This window comes from Vipera berus (genome assembly GCF_964194415.1).
Source record: "Vipera berus genome assembly, chromosome: 4".
NCBI classification, from domain to species: Eukaryota; Metazoa; Chordata; class Lepidosauria; order Squamata; family Viperidae; genus Vipera; species Vipera berus.
The window spans coordinates 25,962,117-25,968,623 of NC_138206.1; the positions used below are offsets into that span (position 1 = coordinate 25,962,117).

Sequence of the window (6,507 nt, forward strand, 5' to 3'; positions counted from 1 at the left end):
TATTCGTTAACATACTCCAATATAATATTTGCTTGCCAGATTTTGAAACGTCTGATCAAGCTTTACTGTATACTTCTTGGTTCTAAATGATTATCTCTCCCTAGATTTCATTTCACTCCGTTTCTTATTCATTCCATCTGCCTATCTTTTTTGACAGTGGGCTTTGTTGGACTGGAACACCTGAATTAGAACGAAGTACAAATAAAGTATACCATGGGGCTCTATTTACTCTATTTGTCAAATAAATGTACAAAATCCTTTCAAATTAAAAAATACAGGTAATCACATTATATAGATTTAATAGTAACATTTCCTCCAATTAAAATAAATCTTAAGTGTAGAATGCCAGATATAGCTCTCTCGTTTAGTTTCTTCCTCTCCCTGATATACATCTATCTCCCCTGCCTTTCCGCTTTGAATGCGCCAATTATAAGATTATATTTACATGCTGGGTCTTCTCTTGGTCACACAGCTGGAGCCCTCACTAACTGCTTTCATTAATGAAGAAAGCTTTCTTCCTCTGCTGTTTTCTTTTTTCTTTTTTTGAACTCTCTGCTCAATAAAACATCAATCCTGCAATTAGCACCACATTTGTATATTTTCTTAATATTCCAACAAATTGAACTGAAAATAGAAAGTGATATTTGAATTTGAAGCACTATCTGTGGCTAATTAAAATTTAATGATAATAATTAGTTACTGTGAGATGATATTAGTTTTAACAAAAATAGTCTTTGAGAACAAGCAAATATTGCAGTTTTTTTAAAAAAAATCTTCTGCAGTGTATTTTAAATCTAGCCATTGATATTGATATAAAGTTTGTATTACTGCACATTAATAACCCAAATTGTTTTAAAGCAAAAGAGGGAACACTTTTTCTTATACAAGATACAAGAATGTTAGAAAAATAATTGTGCTTTCTAACTCGTAACATAATTTTAAAAGTAAAAACAAATAATGCATGTCTCAGACAGCTTTTAAAATGTATAACACCCCTCTTACAGAGTATATAACATGTTTGAAAACTATCTGCTCAGTATTCATTTCCTTGTATTTACAATCGAGTGTAAAGATATAAAGCAAAACAATAAAAATTAATATACAGTATCTTCATTCAGTCAAGTGCTTAGGAAAGGGAAAAGGGAAAACTGAAATGGCTAAGAAAAATCCATGTCTGAATGTGACTGGGTGAATGTACAGATACCATATATGGAGAGATGGAAGTACTGGGATTTGCAACCTTTTTGCTGCAAAATTCTCCTAGCAGAATAAAAGGTTTCTTTTTCATTATGCCAAGTGGCTTGTGATTCTAGAAATTAATGATCACTCATAGTATCATAAATAGACTGGTTCAAACAGCTGCATAACTGGGGCATCAGAAAGCTGCCATGCTAACAGCTTGGCAAATATGTACAGAAGATGAAAATGCCTCACATCACAGTATTAGCACTCTGGTTTTTGGCATTTATCACAATGTTCTCCAAAAGGAAGAAGCTCAATTCCTTTTCATTCTGGTGACCAACTGCCCTAATTATAGGCACTAAAAATGGCACAATGCAAGGCAGAGCAACTGATCACAGCAGACTGCTATGTACAGTAGGAACATTACATCTTTCCCCCATGTGCAGAAGATGCAGGCCTACCATCTACCATTTTAGAGATGCTGCAAATAGTTTAAACACTTACCTAACCAACTTCCTGGGAAGAATTCAGGCTGCCACATAGGGTATTATGGCTAAAAGTCATACATTCTAGAGGTTTGCCATTGCTTTCTTCCAGGATTTTGTTGTATTGAATGTTGAGGGAAATAGAGAAGGATCCTATGATAATGTAACCCGAACTATGTATTGAAAACTCTGTTACTCAATTGATGACTACCCAGGTATCATGATGCTTTCTAAATATATAGGTTGTATTTTAAAAACTAATAAAACTTGTTTCTAAAAAAAAAAGGCACGGTATTGGAAGGCAAGTTGGCAGAGAAAGAAAGCTAGAATAAGGCTGAAGAAAATTGGGGTTTTGACTTACTAGTGAGAATTAAAATAGAACATACTCAAAGACAAGTTGTGTACTTTGAATACTAGATTTTGCTATGACCTGAGATAAAGAAAACTTTGGTCATTTAAAACTTGGAAGTATAAATATTAAAACTTAAATTTGAATATTGATTTTTTTATAAAGGTTCAATGTAAAAGTAATTAAGATAAGCTAAAAATCTATTGATAAGCTAAAAATCTATTGGTTTTAAAGTGGTTCTCCTATCTCCTGGGACGTTCGCAGTCGGTGTTGACAGGGGGGCAGAGGTCGACCTCGAGGTCTCTCGTTTGTGGAGTTCCTCAGGGGTCGGTCCTCTCACCTCTCCTGTTCAACATCTATATGAAACCGCTGGGTGAGATCATTCGTGGCTTTGGAGTTGGGTATCATCAGTACGCTGATGATACCCAGCTTTTTATTTCGACCCCAAACCACCCCGGTGATGCCCTCAACGTGATGTCCCGTTGCCTGGAGACGGTTTGGGTCTGGATGGGGAGGAACAGACTTCAACTCAACCCCGACAAGACTGAGTGGCTTTGCATACCTGCATCCCGGGTTAATTCGGATATTCCATCTCTCTCTATGGGGGGTGAATTATTACCCCCCGTAGATAGGGCTCGCAACTTGGGAGTCCTCCTAGATTCACGGCTCACTCTGGAAGATCACATAGTGGCTGTGACTAGGGAGGCTTTCGCCCAGGTTCGCCTGGTGCGCCAGTTGCGGCCCTATCTAGGCCGGGATGACTTATGCACGGTCACTCATGCGCTCGTGACCTCTCGTCTGGACTACTGCAACGCTCTCTACATGGGGCTGCCCTTGAGGACCACCCGGAGGCTCCAACTGGTACAGAATGCAGCCGCGAGAGTTGTGTTGGGAGTCTCCCGATGCTCCCATGTCACACCTCTGCTCCGTGAGCTGCATTGGTTGCCAGTTGTCTTCCGGGTGAGATTCAAGGTACTACTAATGGTGTTTAAGGCCCTACATGGCAGGGGTCCGGAGTACCTTAGGGAACACCTGCTGCCGGCATCAACTTCCCTTCGCCCTGTGCGTTCCCACAGAGAGGGCCTCCTCAGGGTGCCACCGATCAGAGAATGTTGATTGGTGGCCCCCAGGGGGAGATCCTTCTCTGTGGGCGCCCCGGAGCTATGGAATCAGTTACCGGTTGAGCTCCGGACAGCGCCCGATCTTCGCTCCTTTTGCCACGATCTAAAAACATTCTTATTCGAACAAGCCGGCCTGGCCTGATGGGGGATTGGTGGGGTTTTTTATTGTTGTTTTATTGGGGTTTTAATATTGTATTGACTGTTTTTAGTGGGCACATATTTAATCCTTTTTTAATTTTTGTAACCTTGTATTTTTATTCTTGCCCTGTTCACCGCCCTGAGTCCTCCGGGAGAAGGGCGGTATATAAATATTATTAAATAAAATAAATAAATAAATGTAATAAATATGTTTTTACTTAGCTGTTATAATAAAAACTACTAGCTTAAATATGAGATAGTAGACATTAAGAGAAAAAGAGAGGAAGTATTTAAAGTTGAAATAAGAGAAATTTTGATTACTAAATTTAAGACATTTGGAAATTAATGGAAAATAAGAATGTTATACTGTATTATTAATTAGTTGATGTAAGATGGTGAGAAATAGAATATATTCAGATAGATAAGACATGTATCCTGAATATTAGACTTTGTGATGAATTGTGATAAAGGGAACTTTGGTTATTTAAAACTTGGAAATTATAAATATTAAATGTTAAATTTAAATATTAATGGGAAACTAAAAATTGGGAAAACTAATTAGGACATTGAATGTCTATAAAGACTGAATGTTAAAATAACCAGGATATGTATAAGCTAAAAATTATTGATAAAAGTAAGAATGTTATTTTTATTTAATTGATATAATAAGAATTGTATTAGTTTAAACATGAGACAGTAAATACTAAGGGGAAAAGAAGAAATATTTAATGTATTAGTTTGAGACTTGTACTAAAGATACTTGTATGTTATTGAATTATCTATTAACTCAGCCGCCATGTGGCTTTTTAAATATTTAAATGTAAAATTAGAAAATCAATAAAACTTTTATAATAAAACAAACAAAGCTGTAAGCTAATTCATATGCTCATTTGCTCATAGCTAATCAAAATACAACCCAAGATAACTTCTCTCTTTTTCTTAGATATAAGTGAAGGTCCCAGGGGCTACTCTTTGCAGTAGTAAAAATATCTTCTGATTCACTATGTGTAACTGATTATTGGAAAGGGGCAAATAGATGCTAAACCTCATAGCCTTCCACATTTTATTACTTGCATTAGCTTGCTGATGTTTGCTAGTAGTGTGTTGTTCTTTGTTTGCCTCTCTCTCTCATATTAATTGCCACAATATTAAACTTTCGTCCACAGAATTGCTGACTTGTTCTCGTAGGCTGTTCTTATTGAGTGAGAAAACAAGATGCATTTATTTTTCAGAATTTTGATAACATGATTATTATTCGGACAGAGGTTTGATCTGTAAGCCGAGGAACCATTCTGCTATCTTCAAGCTCAATTTAGATTTCGGATTACTACTTCTGGGTGTAATTATAGTGTTCTTAGTTGGAATTTTCTATTGACTACAGAGGGGCTTAAGTCAGAATAAGAATTCCTTGGCCAAACTAACCATCAGGCCTTTTAATTGTCCATCAAAGTTTTCAATTTTTGACAAAGATGCATATATTGAGCATGAATGACTGAATGCAGCACTGTAGGATGGTAAGGAAAACCTAAAGAGAAATGAGAGATAATTATATTTCTTAGAGAAGTAAAGCAAGCAGGAAACTGCAGTCTACTGAAAAAGATGCTGAGTTAGCAGTTCTGAGTCAGCACTGTGTCAGTGGCCAGAACAAAACTAAATAAACATTAATGATGGTTTGCATTAGAGCATTATTAGAATTCTGGTAATGGTAGTGATCAATACAAATATATTTATAGATTGTACTATAAAACCATGCTATTGCTTATCAGGCAATGTGGTATACATTGGGTAATTTCTTTAAACCAAAAAGGTCAAAATTTGGAAATTACAAATTGCATTTGAAAATGACTTTTTTTTTTTTTAAAAAAAAACTAATCAGCTTTGAGGATGCTCTTAATTATACCTTGGTGGAGTTCAGTCACTAGCTGATATTTCTTTCTTTCTTTCTTTCTTTCTTTCTTTCTTTCTTTCTTTCTTTCTTTCTTTCTTTCTTTCTTTCTTTTTCTTTCACGCTAAATGTAAGAACTGAGGATTCTTTATAGATCAAACATATTTTCTGTTAGTAGTCATTTTTTTAAATTCTAAAAACTTCCAAGATCACTTGTAATCAAAATTGAATTATACATTAAGAGGGTGACCAAAATTAAATAATCTATTTTTTTTAAAAAAGACAGAAAGTTCAAAGCTGTTAAGGGTGGATAGGATTGGATCACTTCTTCCATTTAAAACTATAATCTTCCACACACAAACGACTGCATCTCTGTGGACATAGAAAATACATCTATATAAATGTTTCAGATAAATGATGCAGGAAGTAAAGGAGACACATCCCCTTGTATCAAATATTGATTTTTTAAAAAAAGTGAAATCCAATCACACAATTCATATCCTGAATATTAATAAAACCAGTATAAAGTACTAGAAATCTCACCGATGCATTCTTACCTGCTCAGCTTTTTAATATGAAGGATATTAGGGTTTGGGTGTAACTGAATAGACCAGAGTCCAATGTTTTCCGTGCAAAATGTTTCACCTGGGTTAAAGAAGGAAAATACTTGTTTTCAAAGCCTGAACAGATATTGCTAATTTTGTACGACCAAGAAAAAACCATTTTTGTAACCAAGACTATCTGCAACCAAGTCTCCTGCTGCGAACAGCAACAGCAATAATTTGGTCCAGTGAGGAATGAAGAAGTTGAAACACTGATGCTATAGTATTATCAAAAGGTGCCTAGTCAAGATTTCCAATCTTCTTCAGGTTTTTCCCCCCCCTCTTGTTGGTAGGTATATTAATGGTTATGTTTTACTGGCATAGGTAACTTACCAATCTATTTTATTTCATTTTCTGCTGAAAATATTTGAGAAATCATAATTTTCTTATTCAGTGGCTTGCCACCATTTTTTGGCAGCAGAGTCTTGTGGCAGGAGACTATTATCTTATATATTTAAATTATGCAGCAAAGAGAAGATAGATAGGTTAAGAGCTCTGTTCGACAGAGAAACAAAGCTGTCTGGTTTATTATTATTTTTCAACATCTTTATTTCCAGGGATGGGGGCCATATTTCTCTGCTCTATGTGCCAAAATAATTTGACTGATGACTTTGGGCTTTATATTTATTGATTTTCTGGAAGTAAGCAACATTAACTAATCTATCTCAAGCAAAAGGTTCCTAAGCCCTGGATATTTTCCCATTGAACAGTCATTTAAATGGCTGGAATGGTTTTTAAAAGAAGT

At 35.6% G+C, this 6,507-nt stretch overlaps 1 long non-coding RNA gene across 1 annotated transcript; it reads right to left on the reverse strand.

Moving 5' to 3' along the window:
• Positions 1-360: 360 nt before the first annotated feature.
• On the reverse strand, positions 361-5,667 carry LOC308668295. The gene is made up of 3 exons (XR_014026487.1): positions 5,176-5,667; positions 4,698-4,800; positions 361-552 (listed from the first exon to the last, which is right to left on the reverse strand). It is a non-coding gene; the product is annotated as an uncharacterized lncRNA (long non-coding RNA).
• Positions 5,668-6,507: the final 840 nt, after the last annotated feature.